Raw genomic sequence first — 20335 nt, forward strand, 5'->3', positions numbered from 1 at the left:
GCATTTACCCTTGCCTATGTAAAGTGAGGTCTTATGAGTGAGAAACTGGATGAAAACAGAAAACTTGGCTCAGCTGAACCCAGCAGTGTGGGACACTCAAAACGCATATGCACATGCGCACAGATGCTTAACGCTCTACCAGCTAACTCTGTGCGCTCCGTGTATTATGTTGTCCCATCCAAGTCTGGTGTTAAATTTTTCCTCTGACTTTACATAACCTACCTTCCTACCCCTTTACAGTGAGTCACAAGCTGCTACCCTTTCAACATTCACGTCCTCATTGAAGTCTTTTTAAGATAGAGTGCCATGTTTATTATTTATGAATTTCCCTTTTTTTTCTAACTTGGAAGTGGTCACTGTTTATTAACTGAACAGATTATAAAAATAATCATGGGAGACACCTTAGTTCATCCTTCTAACACGTCTGTTAATCTGGTCTTCCCTGTTGGTCACCATCTCTACCTTCTACAATATCGGTGATCTTTTTCTTCATTCTTCCTTGGGGAGAAGATAATTTGAAGGGCTGCAGGAAGTTGTTTGCTTCTCTGAAATATTTTCCAGCAGGACAGACCTCATGAATAAGACCCTCCATGTAGACGATGCCCTTTTCCCCAAGAGTTTGAGCAATCAAAGTGTTATCTGTCAGCACAATTGACTTTTTGTTGATTTTGCCATGACTATGCTGGCAGATCAATTTATTTACTGATCTCAGGTTTGGGTACCCCATGCAGTATATGGCTCCACCATCCTCAGCATGTTAACTGAAGCCTTGCTGAGCTTAACAAAGGTGCCACTGAAGAACTGACAAAGATAAAGTGTCAACACCTTTTGGATTTTTGGGCTCACACCGCTGATATCTCTGATCCTGAAAACAAATGCCCACTTGGGTTCCACATTACATAGAAGTTGTTTGCATTTCTTGCCCAATCCTCACAATTCGAATCTTACTTCTATACATCTTCCAATCTTCCCTATTCTGGTGCTTAGCTTTTTCATAGATAAGCTTCATCCTTGCCTTGGGAAGCATCTTTTAAGCATTTTTCTCAGGTGCTTGATCTTCAGCACTGCAATACTTTTTCTTAATGGTTTCTGGCACAGCAGAAACTTCTTTTCTCCATTCTCCATTCTCCATTCTCCATTTCTTTTCTCCAGAAAACTTCTTTTTCTCCATTTTCCATCCTCTGTTTTGGCTGCCTATGAATTTCTTAAGTTATGAGGCTACTTATGAATTTTTTAACCATTTAACATGTGTAAAACTGTGCTAGCATTTTTATTAGGTTCCTATACTTTTTCTTTAATGTGTCATTGATGAAGTTCTGAAATGTTGTCTCTCTGATCCCATCTTTTCCCATAAACCCTTTCATTTCTCTTGCACTGTTGTGCATAGCACAATGATTTTTATGAGTGCATATGCCACATTATAGCCGAGCTAAATCAGGAGTGTAGGGTAGACCCTTGAAATACTAATTTTGGGTCCAGTAGCTGTGCCCATGCATATGCACACACATACATACATACACAAACACACAGAATTTTGTTTAAATACTACTGGGCTGGTGTCCTGTCATAAAAGTTTGTTTCAGAGCTGACAAGAGAACAAAGTATCCTTTTCAGAGTCAGCTCACACAATGATTGTTAGTTACAGCATACCAGTCCTTTGTTCCTTCTGAGCAGTGACTGATCTTGGATGCAATGGAGACCATTAGTACTGGTCAACCAGCAAAGACAAGCATTAAGTCAGCTCATACATAATGGATCAGGCTTAGCAATGACCCACCCTCTTGGCATCTTAGTTGCTGGTAACAATATAAGTCAAAGCATGTTCCATTATGGTCTCCATCATAATCATGTGGGGAACTGAACAGAATGCAGATGCCTGGGCTCCACTCTTTATCTGCCAAATCAGAGCCTCTAAGATCAGCAGTGAATCAGCATTTTGTTTTATGTTAATTAATTAATTTTTAATGTTTATTTTGATTTTTTAAAATGTATTTATTTTGAGAGAGACAGAAAGCACAGTGGGGGAGGAGCAGAGAGAGAGGGAGAGAGAGAATCCCAAGTAGGCTCTGTACTGTCAGCCTGGAGCAGACATGGAGCTCGAACTCACAAACTGTGAGATCATGACCTGCGCTGAAGTCTGACACTTAATCAACTGAGCCACCCAGATGCCCCTATTTATTTATTTTGAGAGAGAGAGAGAGACAGAAAGCACATGCACGAGCGAGGGAGGGGCAGAGAGAGGGAGAGAGAGAATCCTAAGCAGGCTCTGTGCTGACAGCAGAGAGCCTGACATGGGGCTCTAATTCACAAACTGTGAGATGATGACATAAGCCAAAGTCAAGAGTTGGAGGCTAGCTAGGTGCCCCCATTTTTTTTTTGGTGGGGGGAGGGGCAGAGAGAAGGAGAGAATCCCAAGCAAGCTCTGCACTGTCAGCACAGAGCCCAACACCGGATTTGATCCTGCAAACTGCGAGATCGTGACTTGAACCGAAACCAAGAGTCAGACACTTAACTGAGCCTCCCAGGCGCCCCAAGGAAGATGCATTTTGACAGGCATTTAGTCATCCTTAGGCACCCTGAACTTTGAGAACCCCTGGACTGGACTGTCTACATGAATTGCAGCAAGACACATGATACAGAGCCAGGCTCTTGAGTGCTTAATATTAAGCTTAACTTCTTTTTTACCTAAAACAGCTGGCTCTTACTCCATTTTACATATTATTATTATCCAATTACAATAGCTTTTGTCCAATTTTAAATCAATATCGTTGAGGATTTGTCACAGGTGCCACATGTTGACCTGTTGTGAGGGAGAGTGGGTTGATAGAAAAGTTCCAGAGAGTACTTTGACATAGCAGAGAGTGTTGTTCTGTAGCTGGTTCATTAAGTTCATATCTCATCTGTCAAAAAATTTTTACAACTATTTTTTCAGAACTTTGAACTAAATTCTCTGGTGTGTTCTGAAACAAGGACAGGACACCTGGAGCTTCCTAATGAATACTTTCTATCTTCTATAATCTAGCCACTGATTAATTGATACTATGATCTGAACTTGTGTACTAGATGGGCTGGGAACAAAATACCAGTTAAAAATTGCAGAGATATTTATGAGTACACTAAAGGAATATAATTATTTTTCTGGAGAAGATAACCATTATCATGATGTAGCATACAGTAATGTTTTACAGTCACCAGCAAGTATTAATGTGATGTTTAACATCTTCCACCTTGGAAGATGGTTCAAGTCACAAGAAAAATAATGAAAGATCTTAACTTAAAAGAGATCTTTTAAAGAGATCTTCACTGTCTCCTTAGCAGACTCAAATACATATTACAAAATAATTCTAGTAGTACTTCCTATGTTGGGAGGACAAAAGCAAGTTCTGTCTTCTAGAGTGTACAAGAGAACATTGTAATAAAGATGTTTTTGAAGTAAAGCATGAAGAAAATGGACATTACAGACTTAAAATGGATTTTCTTTGTCTCTTTTGAAATTATTGAAACAAGAACTAGCAAGAAGGAATTTATTATGCATGCTTCATAAAACGGCACCATGTATCAGAAAATCAATGTGAGAATTAGCTAAGTGCTAGAAACCTCCATTACCAGAAGAAGCTATGCTGACAATTCATCTTGTCCACCTTTCCTTTTTTCTTTTTAATTTTTTTAGAGTTTATTTATTTTTGACAGAGAAAGAGAGAGAGACAGAGCTCAAGCGGGGCAGGGACAGAAAGACATGGAGAAACAGTCTGAAGCAGGCTCCAGGCTCCGAGCTGTCAGCACAGAGCCTGAGCGGGGCTCAAACTCACAAACTGCGAGATCATGACCTGAGCCGAAGTTGGACCTACTAAGCCAGCCAGGTGCCCCTTGCCCACCTTTTCTAAACAAAACTTGACTTTACCTATTCAAAAGTTCTCACTTTCTAATGGCATGATAAGTGCCAAGGTTGGTGCGGTATTTAGGAGTAAAATGTCATGATAACTACAACTTAATTTCAAAGGGTATAAATATATATAAAGTTCAGAGAAAGAAAAAACAAATATAGCAAAATATTAACTATTCCTGAATCTACAAAGAAGGTACATGGGTGTTCACTTTAGTATTCCTTCAACTTTTCTGATGTTTAAAATTTTCCATAATATAAATCTGAAGGAAAAAAAAAAAAAGAAATACACAATTTAGCCACTTAAAGTCAACGAAAATATTTAGTCACTCCAGAAACCCGTGTAATCATAGCCAAGCCTGTGAGTACAATTTAGTGTGTAATTCTGGTTTTATGACTTAGCGTGGCACTCCTCTAAAATTACAGCTGAAGAAGGAAGTGAAACCTGAAACCGCCCTACCTACTGCAATTCTTTTGATACCATGCATATTCCCCTCCAGAAGTATGACTTGTATAGTAAACGTTACAATGGCTTTCTACCTTTAGGCCCCTTGTCAAAAGATTTGTCCTCTTTCTGTGATTGACTAGCAACTGAATTGTCATAGTGTGGAGATCAAAATGAGAAGCAGCTGCAGAGAACCAGTTTTACGTAAGTCTTCAAACCAGTGGGGATGTAAAATAGGAAAAGGTTCCTAAATAGACTTGAATAAAATTTTTATTTATCAAAATAAGTGACAACGTGGATTTATTCATGGAGTGAAATCATTGAATCGGAATTTTCCCCTGGAAGGGTCACAGATGTTTAAATATTGCATATGTTTATATTTTTAATATGTTATGTATATTTCCGTTTCAGGAACTTGAAGTAACTAGTTCATCTCAGATTCCCTTTTCGTCTCTCTGTGTCATCATCCTTCTTCTGCAGACCCCACTACTTCTGTCTCAGCCTTTCATATTTGAAGGGGGCCTCTGGGCAAAGAACCGCATCTCATCTGCAGAATGAGGAGGGCTAAAGCGCCTCCCAGCCCTCCTGGATCGCATAGCAGTTCAGCTACATTTTCTTTGCCAGCGAATTGTCTTGTTTACTTTCCTCACCTCCTGGGAACCCACTGGCCTCAGGATCTCTTCAATCAATACTTTAAATGGCCCCTTTCCTGAAAGACGAACAATGAGATTTTAACTCTATGTCTCGCTGTCCTTCGTTCTCTCCTTCCTTTTTCCTACCAGCTTTCATTTCTGTAAGTCCAACAAATGATGAGTTTATGAGTTTCTAATATTAGCCCTTAGGCTGCCTGACCTATTAACCCTTTCACAGCTGGCTTCCCTCTGCACCTGCTAGACCATTAGTTCTAAACTCCATGGAAACCAAAAGATTCTTAAAGCAAGCTTAGTAAAGGCCGGTTTCCATTCTCCTAGAAATGCAAGTTCATGGCAGGTGATGTGTCTAATGGGGTTAGCTGGGCCTAGTTAAATTCTCTACTGGACCTCTCAGGTATAACCACATGACTTCCCAGTTACTAAATATTTCCGTGTACGTCATCATGCACATATAGTTCCAGATGCAAAGTTAAAGTTATGACCAGACAAACACAGAAACACCTGCGCATAGTTTTCTAAAGCACCTTCAAGATGACAGGTATTGTGTATGCTCATCTGCCGCTATTATTAGAAGCACTTCATACTGACTAAGCTGGTATTGAGGATAAAGTGGATTAAAACTTACAGAGCCCGAATGGTAAACACATGACACAGGGCTTTGGGGGCAGGCTCCATGGTGTGCAGTTTTGTTCAGCACCACACCTCAAATGCTCAGTAGCGAAGCCTGCATTCAGGGCACTTTCTAAGCAGCAGAGAGGCAATTCAAATGTTTAAACGACTCATCTAAACTGACCTTCCACCACAGCCCAACTAATCTCAGGGAATGGGCAAACTGACAGCACAATGCCAAGGTCAAAAGCACTGGAGGGGAAGCAAGGGAACCCCAGATGCCCACCAATTAAGCAGATGAATCACCATGTCCCTCCATGCCAGTTTCCCCTGAAGTTCAAGGACAAGAACACCTGACTCATCTGGAGTCAGGTAAGGTTGTTTGGAGCACTGCAGATAATGCTGACCACTTGGGTCACTTAGTGACCATGCTTGAAATATGGAGTGATGCTGAAGGGCAAGCACAAATGGGATGCCAAATGACAGCAGACACTCTGAACACCTGGGTGGCTCAGTTGGTTAAGCATCTGACTTCCACTCAGGTCATGATCTCACAGTTCGTGAGTTTGAGTCCTGCATTAGGCTCTGTGCCGACAGCTCAGAGCCTGGAGCCTGCTTCAGATTCTGTGTCTCCCTCTCTCTCTGCCCCTCCCCCACCCATGCTCTGTCTCTCTCTCCTTCAAAAATAAGTAAAAACATTAAAATAAATTTCATTTTTGAGAAAGAGAGAGAGTGCAGGTGTACATGAGCAGGGGAGGGGCAGAGAGGGAGACAGAGGATCCAAAGCAGGCTCTGCACTGACATCAGCGAGCCCAGTGCTGGGTTTGAATTCACAAACCGTGAGATCATGACCTGAGCCAAAGTCAGATGCTTAACAGACTGAGCCACCCAGATGCCCCAACACAAATGTTTTTACATGATGATCTAATTAGTAACTAGAGAGCCATTAGATAGAAAGCTCAGCATAGCTGTGATGTGACTGCCACTCAAGGAGAATCCTAGAAGTGGGGGCAGTGAGAGAGCAGGAGCCTTTGACAAATGTGTGCTTGAGATGGTAATCTTTTAAGAACTACATCTGTTCAGAGGGTGAGAGGGCAAACAAATAGGTATGGAAGATTCCACCACCTTCCAGCAGAGACATTTGGTGGAAAACTACTTGAACTGGGCCGGGAGTGGTGCACATCTACCAGCCACTCTCTGTAGATCTGACTTGTGGACACTACCATCCCCCAAGTGAAGAGAGAGCAGCATGAGGGCAAAAGACACACCCAAGTAAGACCGCTGAATGAATCTTGCTTCTTTAGAGGATACATAGGATAATCAACAGATAGTAAAATGAAGCCGGTGGAAAAATACCAAAAACAAGAGAAGGGGCAACATCCTCAGACTCAGATAATCAGTAGGAATCCGGGGGAGGGGGGGGTGGGTGGTGGTTAAAGTTTGGGAAATTTTTCCTGCTCAAAAGAATGCAAAGTAACTGACCTCTTTGAAACAAATTCAGAAGAGCATAGGATAGATGGAGATGGAAAGACAATGGGATGAAAAGAAAAGGGAGGTAGGTGAAATGACTGAAAAAGCAGAACTGAAATCCATGATAGAGACAACGAAGAACAGAATTGGCAATGTGGTGTCACCTTCCTGGACGACAGGTTAGCAACATGTATCAATATCCTTAACTATGAACATGGCCTTTGACCCAACAATTGTATTTCTAAAACATTTAATCCAAGGAAATAGTAAATTTGCAAAATTTTGCAAATTTGCAAAAATATAACTACAGGATGTTACTGAGGGATTCTTTTTAAATATTTTTTAAGTTTCTTTATTTATTTTGAGAAAGAGACACAGCAAACGGGAGAGGGGCAGAGAGAGATGGAGAGAGAGAATCCCAAGCATGTTCTGTGCTATCATCACAGATCCCGACACAGGGCCCAAACTCACAAACCATGAGATCATAACCTGAGCTGAGATCAAGAGTCAGATGTTTAACTGACCAAGCCACCCAGGTGCCCCGAGGGCTTTTTTATAGTAGAAAAATAAGTTTTCACCAATGGGGAATTACTGAAATAAATTATGGTATCACTATATCATAATATTAAAATGAATATAGCATTAATAATATTAAACATAATAGTATCAATATTTATTTAGCACGGTTATTTATTTAATACATGTTACATTATTATATTATGCTATATATTATATATTATTGTTATAAATGCCACAAATAGGTGCATATATATCATATATACACTCTATATACCATATATGCTATGTATTATATTATGCTAAAAATAAAGTTTACAAAATAATACATAGAGTAAAACATTAGGTTATTTTTTAAAAAAACATATTTGTGAGCACTGTGTTGGTCTCTGTGCTGATAGCTCAGAGCCAGGAGCCTGTTTCGGGTTCTGTGTCTTCCTCTCTCTGCCCCTCCTCTGCTCATGCTCGGTCTCTCTCTCAAAAATAAAAAAAAAAAAAAAAACATAAAAAAATTTGTTTCATAAAATAAATTAAATTAAATTAAAAAGAAAGAAAAGAAGTCTGGAAAGATTGTATTATCAACTTTGGTTGCATAACAAACCATTCTAAAACTTAGTGGCTTAAAATAACCATTTCTTTAGTTCACGATTTTGCAGAAAGACAATTTGGGCTGGGTTCATATGGGCAGTTTATCTGGACTCAAGCCCTGTCATGTATCTGTGGTCAGCAGCCTAGTGGCTGGACACTGAATGGTTTAGGACAGCATCAGCTAGGACAGCTCATCTCTGTTCTTCCTGGTCTCTCATTCTAAGGGAACCAACCTGGGCTTGATCACATAGTGCTCCCCATGGTTCTGAAAGCAAGAGTGAATCCTGAACTGATACCTGGCTTGTAGTTCTGCTGCGTTTTACTGGCCAAAGTAAATCACAAGACCAGCTCATATTTGAGAGGAGGGAAAAGAGACTCTCTCTCTCTTTTTTTTTTTTTGTAATGTTTATTTATTTTGAAAGAGAGAGAGAGAGAGTAGGAAAGAGGCAGACAGAGAAGGAGAGAGAGAATCCCAAACAGGCTCTGAGCTGTCAGCACAGAACCTGCTGTGGGGCTTGAACTCATGAACCATGAGATCATGTCTTGAGGCAAAATCAATAATTGACCACCTTGAGGTGCTGGGAAAACTGGACACTGACATGCAGAAGAATGAACCTGGACCACTTTCTTACACCATACACAAAAACAAACTCAAAATGGATGAAAGACCTCAATGTAAGACAGAAAGCCATCAAAATCCTCGAAGTGAAAGCAGGCAAAAACCTCTTTCATCTTGCCCGCAGCAACTTCTTACTCAACACGTGTCTGGAGGCAAGGGAAACAAAAGCAAAATGAACTACTGGGACCTCATCAACATAAAAAACTTCACCACAGCGAAGGAGACAATCAGCAAAACTAAAAGACAACCAACAGAATGGGAGAAGGTATTTGCAAATGACATATCAGATAAAGGGTTAGTATCCAAAATCTATAAAGAACTTATCAAACTCAACACCCAAAAAACAAATAATCCAGTGAAGAAATGGGCAAAAGACATGAATAGACACTTCTCCAAGGAAGACATCCAGATGGCCAACCGACACATGAAAAAATGCTCCACATCACTCATCATCAGGGAAATACAAATCAAAACCACAATGAGATACCACCTGACACCTGTCGGAATGGCTACCAGTAACAACTCAGGCAACAACAGATGTTGGCTAGGATGCAGAGAAAAAGGATCTCTTTTGCATTGTTGGTGGGAATGCAAGCTGGTGCAGCCACTCTGGAAAACAGTATGGAGGTTCCTCAAAAAACTAAAAATAGAACTACCTTATGACCCAGCAATTGCACTACTAGGCATTTATCCACGTGATACAGGTGTGCTGTTTTGAAGGGACACATGTACCCCCATGTTCATAGTAGCACTATCAACAATAGCCAAAGTATGGAAAGAGCCCAAATGTCCATCGATGCATGAATGGATAAAGGAAATGTGGTATATATTTACACTGGAGTATTACTCGGCAATCAAAAAGAATGAAATCTTGCCATTTGCAACTACGTATATGGAATTGGAGGGTAGTATGCTAAGTGAAATTAGAGAAAGACAAAAATCATATGACTTCACTCATATGAGGACTTTAAGAGACAAAACAGATGAAGGGAAGGGAAGGGAAACAAAAATAATATAAAAACAGGGAGGGGGACAAAACAAAAGAGATTCATAAATGTGGAGAACACACTGAGGGTTACTGGAGGGGTTGTGGGAGGGGGGATGGGCTAAATGGGTAAGGGGCACTAAGGAATCTACTCCTGAAAGCATTGTTTCACTATATGCTAACTAATTTGGGTGTAAATTTTAAAAGAGAAAAAAGAAAATTAAAGAAAAAAAGAATTGACCACTTTGCTGACTGAGCCACCCAGGTGCCCCATCTCTATCTCTTGATATAAGGAGCTGCCAGACCATACTGCAAGCACATGTGGATACAGGGAGGGGGATAATTGTGGTAATTTTTGCATACAATCCACCATAAGCATGTACTAGCATGTTAGTAGCACATGTTTAGAACATGTAATTACAGGTGATTTTTATTTTGTTCCTTATATTTTTCTATACTGACAACATCTTTTGCAATGAGCATGTATTACTTTTGTCACTGAAATCAAGTTGCTACCTCCATCTTATAATTTAGCAGTCTTTTAATTTATTTTGAAAGAGAGAGAGACAGAACGAGCAGGGAAGGAGCAGAGAGAGAGGGGGATAGAGGACTCAAAGAAGGCTCTGAGACAGACTCTGTGCTGACAGCAGAGGGCCGATGTAGGGCTCAAACTCATGAACCATGAGATCATGACCTGAGCCAAAGGTGGATGCTTAACCGATTGAGCCACCCAGGTGTCCCTCACAAAAAGTTTTAATGGCATTGCAAACTGACCCTGGTATAACCTTGAGTTAAAAGGATGATAGAAAAATTAAAAGTATATGCAAAATATATCCTAAAACATAAAATGCATGGAGAGAGGTCTAGAAGGAATTATCAAAATGTTAATAATGGTACTGTTTAGGTGTGGGGTTATGGATATTTTTCTATTTTATTAAACTTCCTAAATTTTCTCTAATTAAAAAAATTACTTTGATAATTAGAAAAGAAAGCATAAAAACTGGTAAATGAAACAGGTTTTTAAAATGACATTTAAAAGACTATGATGGGGCACCTGGGTGGCTCAATCGTTTAAGCATCTGATTTCGGCTCAGGTCACCATCTCGTGGTTCATGGGTTCCAGCCCTGTATTGGGCTCTGTGCTGAGCACGAAGCCTGGAGCCTGCTTCAGATTCTGTCTCCCACTCTCTACCCCTCCCCCACTCATGTTTTCTCTCTCTCTCTTTCTCTCTCTCTTTCAAATATAAATGGACATTAAAAAAAAATTTAAAAGAAGGCTATGAGGTGCCTGGGTGGCTTAGTTGGTTGAGCATCTGAGTCTTGATTTCAGCTTTCAGGCTCAGTGGTCAGCACAGAGCTTGCTTAAGATTCTCTTTGTCCTTCTTCCTCCACCCTCTCTAAAATAAAACATTAAAAGAAGAAGAAGAAGAAGAAGAAGAAGAAGAAGAAGAAGAAGAAGAGGAGGAGGAGGAAGACGATGACGACGACGGCTAAGCATTAATGTCTAAAAGACATCCTGGAACCAACAGTAACAGTGTGCCATACACTGAGAATGATTAACTTGGTTCCCTGCACTTGAAATCTAATGATAAGAAAATCACTTTTGCTGGAAAACAATGATGAATTTGTCTACTTGTACAAAAGCATTCAGAAAAATGTAGTGCAAGCTCCCCATTTTCCAACACAATTTAGTAAAACCCCTATATTTTGGAGTTGCTGGACACTGCCCAGCTGCTATGAAAGCTTCTGCTATATTGGTTTCTTATATCTACATCCAACTGATTGGGACTCCAAATGCAGGAGTGATAGATTGATATGCTCTAACCTCCAGCAGCAAGGCCAGGTGAGTGTGAGAAGAGGGGCTCCTGGGACACAAATAGGAGACACTCCTTGTTCAGGCCAGCCTGCACTTGCACCACCCTCAGAATGAATGTATCAACCTAGACCTGGCTGTGCCTTAGAGAACTAATCTCACTCTTCTTTACCAGAATACAAATACTCTCCAGCTATGCCTCTCGTGGTAGGGGTACTGACAGTGTCTTAGCCTAGGTTCCCCCAAAAAACCGTCTGAAGCCACTGGTATATGCCTGGGTGCTTTACTAGGGAATTCACTCCCAGGGAGCAGAAGTGAGCCTCAAATGCAGTGAGGCAGAGAAGGAGAAAGAACCAACAAGAAAAAGATCTAGCAAGATGACCTCCAATAAGTGGTAACTCAAAACCATGAGATTGTGCCCCTAGAAACCACATAAATGGCATCTCAGCATCATCCTGGGAAAGAAAGGGGGAAAAGGGGAAGAATTTACCCATAGGTGCCCATCTTTCATTGGCCAAATTCCTCCCTAAGAGGCATTAATTCCACCACACTGCCAGGGTACACTTGAGCAGTACTGCTCTTTAGATCCAGACAAGAACCTCTGCCCTTCTCTTGATGCTCTAGACTTGCCCTGCACACCACAAACCCTGCATACCATAAACACACACACATACACAAATATCAGAGAGCATGTTAGCCATTGGGGATCTTACCATCAGCCTTGGCACAGCACAACCTTTAACCCTAAACATCTGCTACTGTGCGGACCGCGGGGGAATCTTTATTCACATGGCTTGCCCTATATCCTCAAAACAAAAGGCAACTGTGTCAAAATGCCATGAAAATTTGTGGGTTATTCCACTGTTGATATTGGAGGCCAACACCTTTTTGGAGTTCAGGGCGGATTTGAGAAACAGAAGTGCTTAGGTTAGAAAAAGATAAATTTGTTAACTTGTCAAATTCTTCTCAGAAAGCAGGAAGGCAACAGATCCTTCCACAGAGAAGTATTTCCCAATAGGGCCAAGCGTTCTTGTTTTTCTTTTGTGTTCCAGTTGATGGCTCTGGAGGAGTGCTTGCTTCAGCAGCACCTATAGTAAAATTGATGGCTTTGGAGGAACTGACAAATGGATGCTGTAGTCACAACAGTTGCATATGGTGGTAGAGGAACACTTAAAACATCAAACAAGCTGTTTTACTCTTAAATTTGTATTGTCTCTCAGATACTAAACGACATACTGCTCTGAGGCAGAATCTCTACCTTCTGCCAATAGAGAATGCTAGAGGAGGCCGCGAGGCCAGAGAAGGGGGGCTTGCTTCTCCTTCCTGTTTGCTGGGTGTCCCTGTTAATATCACCTCCACAACAGTCCTGCAGCTCAGCAGCGACACCTGGTTTGTATCCAGCTTTTTGCGGTGGTCCCAGATCCAGTATCACAGCATCCACTAGCCAGGCAGGTTTTCCTGTTCAAAGGTGTCTGCCCCAGTTCTGCAGTGCCCTCCTGAAAATTTCTGGTTTCGTCTTTCTTTTCCCACCTCTAGGCATGGGAGCTTCTACTGATACTATCTTCAATGTCACCTTCCTGATCCCTTTTCGGTGGTTTAGTTCTCGGATATCTGTTTGGCCAATTCCTTAAGTTTTTGTTGTGAAACCAACTGGTGTGATTTGTTTTTTCCTAACTGGCCCTAACTGACACAATAGATCTGAATGAAGCATAACAATTCTTTACAGGGCAACGAGATGGACACTGAGTGCAGGAATTTAATTAAACTGCCAAAAACTAAAGTACAATTTTATTTGAATACTTTGAGTATAAATTTTTTCTTTTTCTTTTTTTGTTTATTTATTTCTGAGAGAGACAGAGAGTCAGAGACAGAGCATGAGATAGGGAAGGGCAGGGAGAAAGAGAGACACACAGAATCCAAAGCAGGCTCCAGGCTCTGAGCTGTCTGTACAGAGCCTGTCATGTGGCTCAAACCTACAAACGGTGAGATCATGACCTGAGCTGAAGTTGGAGGCTTAACCGAATGAGTCACCCAGACCCCACTAAATTTTTTACATTAATGAATCATGATATATATTGGGCCTTTTACTTATAATAAATAATATTGAATATTTTAGAAGGAAAATTATCTTGTTTTTAAAACATAATGTATTGGTCAGGATTAGAGACAGAGACTTATTACAACAATTTGGCTCAAGTGATTGTTGAGTTTGGTAAGTTTGAAACCTGAAAGGATGGAAGTTCCTGGGTGGGAATTGATACTGTGATCTTGAGGCAGAATTTTTTCTTGTCCCGGAAACCTTATTTTTTGCTCGGAAGGTCTTTCAATGGGGGCAACTGGGTAGCTCAGCTGGTTGAGCTACCAACTCTTGATTTCAGCTCAGGTCACAATCTCACAGTTCATGGGATCAAGCCCTGTCAAGCTCTGCGCCGATAGCGCAAAGCCTGCTTGGGATTCTTTCTCTTTCTCAAAATAAATAAACAGACATTTAAAAAAAGAAACACCCTTCAACCAAATGGATGAGACCCACTCACATTGTGGAGAATAATCTGTATGTAAAGCTAACCAATGACAGGTGTTAACTACATCTATACCTCCACAGCAACACCTAGATTAATGTGATTGAATAACTGAGTAGTATAGCCTAGCCAAGCAGACACATAAAATTAACCATCATTTTTATACATAAAATATATAAAATAATGTATAAAATACATTAAAATGTTTTATATTAATTTATATATTTATATTAATTTGTATTTTTATTAATTTGTATTTTTATATTAAAATTTATATTAATATGTATTTTTATAAATATATTTAAGGTTTGTGTTCCTTGAATATTGTTATATTTGATTTAGAAATGAACATTACAAAAATAGAGCTTAGAAAATCTAAAAAAAACCAGACCTTCCCCCACAAAAATGTTAACCTGCTGGTTAACATTTTTCTTTCAGTACACCCTTGCTGCCCCCACAGTCCCACCCCTGGCATCTGGAGATCCTGGGACATAAGTACAAATGGAGTCTACCCATATTTTCATTTTTTAATCAATAATTAAAATCTCTATTTGTTACATATTTAAAGTTGCAGAAACTTTGCTGAATTTATCATGATCATACCCAACTGAAGGCTGCTCATTTTCCTTATTTTTAAGTTTTGAAATTTTGAGCAGACCGTCTCTTTCCAAAATGGAAAATCTTGAACACCTTTGCTAAACATGCTCTAATTTGGCAATGTCCTTGAAACATGTTACAGCCAGGTGTAAAAAAATATGTTACAGCCAGGGTGTGTCAAATGGCTTTATAAAAACCTTCATAACAACCTACTAATGTAAATGTTTTCATTTATTAATTGTTTGGGCTAATTTGGTAGACCAAATTGATGGTAGGCCAAACATGATACCTTGTTTTTAATTATTGCTGAGGTGAAAGTTTCCCAAGTGTATTTGAACCAACACTCTGTATCATAAGGTATAAAATTATTTATAGTTCCTGACCAAGCAATTCTATTTGTCAATTTATTCTAAAGAAATAATCCATACTAGGTATAAAAACATTTTTTCTGGAGTTAGTGTAATACTGGAAAATCAGAATGAAGTTTGATCAGTGGGGACTTACTGTTTAATTATAATAAATTTGTTTATCAAGTTTATGCAGCCCTTGAAAATGGCTGCTATATTAAGGCTAGATGCCATCATGGGGTGGCAAGGCAGGAGGAAGGGTTAGGGAGACTCATAAGAATAGAAAATCCAAACCAAAAAGCTCAAGATACTAATTACTTGTACACTTTGAGTACACTGAGACTTTGTTTTTTTTTTTTTTGAGACTTTGTTTTTTAGTGCATTCAAAACACCAGAAGAAAATTCATCAAAATGCTAATGGTGGTTATATTAGGGTCATAAGACCACAGCATTTTTTTCTTCTTTAACTGCCTTAAAATTTTCTATAAAGGGGATATATAACTTTTTAATTAGAAAATTTAAAAAAAGAATTCTATGTATTCCACTAAAACTTTTGAACTCATTAAAAGTCTTCATTATTCAGAGCTAAATGAAATATTCAACTTTTCACTCCTTTTGGATCACCTGGCTTCATGATTTATTGTGACAGTAGGAAACATGGGAAGAGGACTCCATCGGGTTTTCTTTTATCACCTGCAAAACATTTTTGGGTACTGGACTGCCCTGTCCTATTGTCTTAAATATCCTGCCTATTTTCCAAAAGTTAACTTTCCAATTGGGTGCTTGGTTTAAATTCCTTCCATCTCTCAAAACTTTGCCTCAACCATGGTAGCCTCTCTCTTGTGTGGATTTGCCTCTGCTTTCATTGGGTCCTTCCCTAAAGAAGGCATCTTTTCATATACTCACCAGTCATTTGTACATCTTCTTTAGAGAAATGCCTATTTTTGAGTCCTTTGTTCATTTTTTAAATTGGGTAATTTGCCTTCTAATATTTGAATTGTAAGAGTTCCTTAAAAATGTGGATACAAGTGCCTTATCAAATATATAATTCACAAGTATTTTTCCCCATTCAATTGGCTGTCTTTTCACTTTCTTGATGATATCATCTTCAGCACAAAAGCTTTGCATTTGGATGAAATCCAATTTAGTCCAATGAAATCTGTTTTTTTCTTCTGTTGGATGTATTTGGTGTTACATCTCAGAAGGCTTTGCCTAATCTAAATCCATGAAGATTTATTCCTACATTTTCTTCTAGTACATTCGTGTGCTCACTGACCAAGAAGCTCTCCAGAGCCTCCCAGACCTTATTGGGGTTTCATTACATAAGCATGGTAGATTAAATCACTGGCCATGTGATTGAACTTTATCTCTAGCCCCTGCTCCTCTCTTTGGAGGTCAGGTGCCTGAAATTTCCAACTCTTTAATAACAAGTTTGGTCTTTCTGATGATCATTCAGCATCCATCCTGAGACCAGCTAGGGACCCTCCCACCCCACATTATGTCATAAGCATAACCAAGATACTCCTATCACTCAAGAAATTCCAAAGGTTGACGAAGATGTGCACCAGGACTAGGGACAAAGACCAGATATTTTGTATTATACCATAGTTATCTACCATACTGATAATTCTGGGATATTTTGTACTTTAAAAAAAATGATTTAACTTTGTTTAACCTGGTATTTCCTCAATTTACTTGAACATGGAGACCCATATTATGGACCCTACTTCTTCCCCACACATGACACCTATAAGCACACTTGGGAAACACTCTTTGGGGAACACTACTCAAACCTTTGCTTCTCTGTGCTCCAGTGCTGCATTCCCAAAGGCTTGATGGCTGAACCAACTACACATTTTGTGGGGCCAAGTACAAAACTGGAGTGTGGAGTTTCTTGTTCAACAATTACTAGAAGCAGCATTAGCAGAGCATTAGCAAATCGTGGGACCCTTCTGAGCACAAGGTCCTTTCAGACTTACCTCTTTATCCCCACTGCCACATCCCTAACTCAGGCTATCACTGCTCATCCAAGTCCAATTTGGCCTTCTACCAGGCACACAGCCTCTTTTTAAAAAAAAAAAAATTTTTTTTAACATTTTATTTATTTTTGAGACAGAGAGAGAGAGAGCATGAACAGGGGAGGGTCAGAGAAAGAGGGAGACACAGAATCCGAAACAGGCTCCAGGCTCTGAGCTGTCAGCACAGAGCCCAACGCGGGGCTCGAAACCCACAGACTGTGAGATCATGACCCGAGCCGAAGTTAGACGCTTAACCGACTGAGCCACCCAGGCGCCCCGACACACAGCCTCTTATCTCACTCCTCCACACAGGCAGCCAGGATAATCATTCTAAAAATATGGATCTCATCATGATCCTCCTCCCCTCACCTTCCCTGTTTACAACATTTCAATGATATCCCTTGCCTTTGGAAAAAAGGTCTAATACCTTAACATGGCTTAAAGGCCCTTTCTGATGAAGTTCCTGCTTACTTGTGAAGTTTCAACTCATTACTCCTGTTTGTCTCCTGGTGGTGATTGTTTCTCTCTGTCTTTGTTTGATATAAGATAGGATCCTCAGGCAGAGAGCCAGACTTCATTTAAAAACAAAACAAAACAAAACAAAACAAAACAGGACAGGTTGCATAAGAAGGCCTCAAGGAGGGGCGCCTGGGTGGCTCAGTCGGTTAAGCGACCGACTTCGGCTCAGGTCATGATCTCACGGTCTGTGAGTTCGAGCCCCGCGTCGGGCACTGTGCTGACCGCTCAGACCCTGGAGCCTGTTTCAGATTCTGTGTCTCCCTCTCTCTCTGCCCCTCCCCTGTTCATGCTCTGTCTCTCTCTGTCTCAAAAATAAATAAAAGTTAAAAAAAAAAATTAAAAAAAAAAAAAAAAGAAGGCCTCAAAGGGAAAAACAGGAATAGCTTTAGAGCTGGGCCTGACCCCTCGGTGGCCAAGCACGGAAGCTGCCCATGCAGTTCATTTGCCCTCTCCTGCTGGGCCATGGGATGGGGCAGCACAGTATAGTGGCTAAAAGCAGAGTCTCTGGAACCAGACTGCCAAGATAATTAATGCTTTTCTGCCTTAGTTTCCTCCTCATCTGTAAAAATGAGAATAAAACGATCTACCTTAAACTGAGAATTAAATGAGTTAGTGTCTATAAAACACTTAGGACATTGTCTGGCAAGCAATAGGCATTATTAACAAAGTTCAGATGCACTTCTGCTTCTTCCCTCTCCTGTCAACTAACTACCAGCTATCTTTCTTGTGCTCATGCTTTCTGCCAATTTATGGCTTTGGATTATTCATGGCTTCCACGGTCTCATGGCACCTGCATATTGTTCCTCTCTGTGTGAGTTTGGCTTCCACTACAATTTTCGAACTGGTCAGCTACCTCTTGAAACTTCCCAAACTCCCCAAGATAAGATTTTGACTGGTCCAGAAAAATCACTGCAATCCCTCTGTGGCAACTTACTGCAGCCAGCTGAGGCAAGAGCACCACTCTGGACTGCTCCCCTCTGTGTGGTTCAGGGAAGGAACCTCTCAGGGGGACCTGTGGGGAAAGCTAGCATTATAGGCAATGGTCTGTGCAGTACACATGTGTACTCAGTACTCAGGCTTAAAGCTCAGTGCTGTCTCTGAGTGTTTTGGTGCCTGGTCCTCTACTCCTCTAGCCAATTCGAATAATTATCTTTAAAACAAATGTTCCCCCCCTTTTATTAAAAAATACATATAGCTTAAAAAAAAATGGCGCCTGGGTGGCTCAGTTGATTAAGCATCTGACTTTGGCTCAGGTAATGATCTCATGGGTTCATGAGTTCATGAGTTCAAGTCCTGCACAGAGTGAACATGAGCCCTGCTTTGGGTGAGCCCCGCTTCTCTGTCTCTCTCTCTCTCTCTCTCTCTCTTTGCCCCTTGCTCACTTGCGCCCTCTGTCAATAAGTAAATAAATAAATAAATAAAAATAAACCATCATAAAATGGTAAATTTAAAAAGATTCCAACTTAAATAGCAAAGAAGTATGTCCAAATTACTGCTAACTATAGTTATTTCTGTATTTTCCATGTTTTTAAAATATCTTACATGCCCTGCATTGGGCTCTGTGCTAAAAGCACAGAGTCTGCTGGGTGATTCTCTCTCTTTCTCTACCCCTTGCACACACAAGTGCATGCATTCCCACGTTCCCTCTCTCTCTCTCTCTCAAAATAAATAAAATAAACTTATCAAAGGGACATATGCACCCCAATGTTTATAGCAGTGCTATCGACAATAGCCAAAATATAGAAAGAGCCCAAATGTCCATCGACAGATAAATGGATAAAGAAGATATGGCGTGTGTATGTGTGTGTGTGTGTGTGTGTGTGTGTGTGTGTGATGGAATATTACTCAGCAATCAAAAAGAATATAATCTTGCCACTTGCAACTATGTGGATGGAACTGGAAGGTATTATGCTAAGCAAAATTAGTCAGAGAAAGACAAATATCATATGACTTCACTCACATGAGGAATTTAAGATACAAAACAGATGAACATAAGGGAAGGGAAGCAAAAATAATATAAAAACAAGGAGGGGGACAAAACATAAGAGACTCTTAAATACAGAGAACGAACTGAGGGTGGAGGGGCTGTGGGTGGGAATGGGCTAAATGGGCAAGGGGCATTAAGGAAGACACTTGTTGGGATGAGCACTGAGTGTTATACATAAGGGATAAATCACTGGAATCTACTCCTGAAATCATTATTGTACTACATGCTAACTAACTCAGATGTAAATTTAAAAATTAATTAGTTATAAATAAAATAAAATAAAAAACTTAAAAATATTACAAAATCAAACATCTTATTTGGTAATATGCACCTAAAGAGTAATTATGAAAAAGTCAGATAACTGTGTATACCTCTAAAAATCTCACTGAAAACATCATGTTGCCATAGGAACTATCATAGGTGAGCTGCAGTAACAGGACATACATGTGCTTCTTTCTTTTACACCATATTGACAAAATAAGATTTATTTTGTATTAAAATATATATACTAAATGTAAAAATACCCCAATATGCTATATAAAACATAAAAGAGAAATGAAAATTCATAAATTAATGCCAAATCTAAACACCTAGGGATAATTAAAAAGCATATTTGGCACTCCACTGTGTTTATTTCCTGTACTTTCTGCCTGAAATCTTATCATGAAAAATCTCAAAAATATAGAAAAGTTTAAAGGATTCTCCAGAGATCATCCATATGCACACAGTTTATTTATCCATTCTTCTGTTGATGGACATTTTGGGAC

General features: G+C 39.9%; 1 pseudogene; it reads right to left on the reverse strand.

Annotated features, from left to right (window-relative positions):
• Positions 1–402: 402 nt before the first annotated feature.
• Positions 403–1132, reverse strand: LOC115518061 (annotated as a pseudogene).
• Between the last annotated feature and the right edge of the window lie 19203 nt (positions 1133–20335).

Source organism: Lynx canadensis, chromosome A1 (assembly GCF_007474595.2).
Source record: "Lynx canadensis isolate LIC74 chromosome A1, mLynCan4.pri.v2, whole genome shotgun sequence".
Classification (NCBI taxonomy): Eukaryota; Metazoa; Chordata; class Mammalia; order Carnivora; family Felidae; genus Lynx; species Lynx canadensis.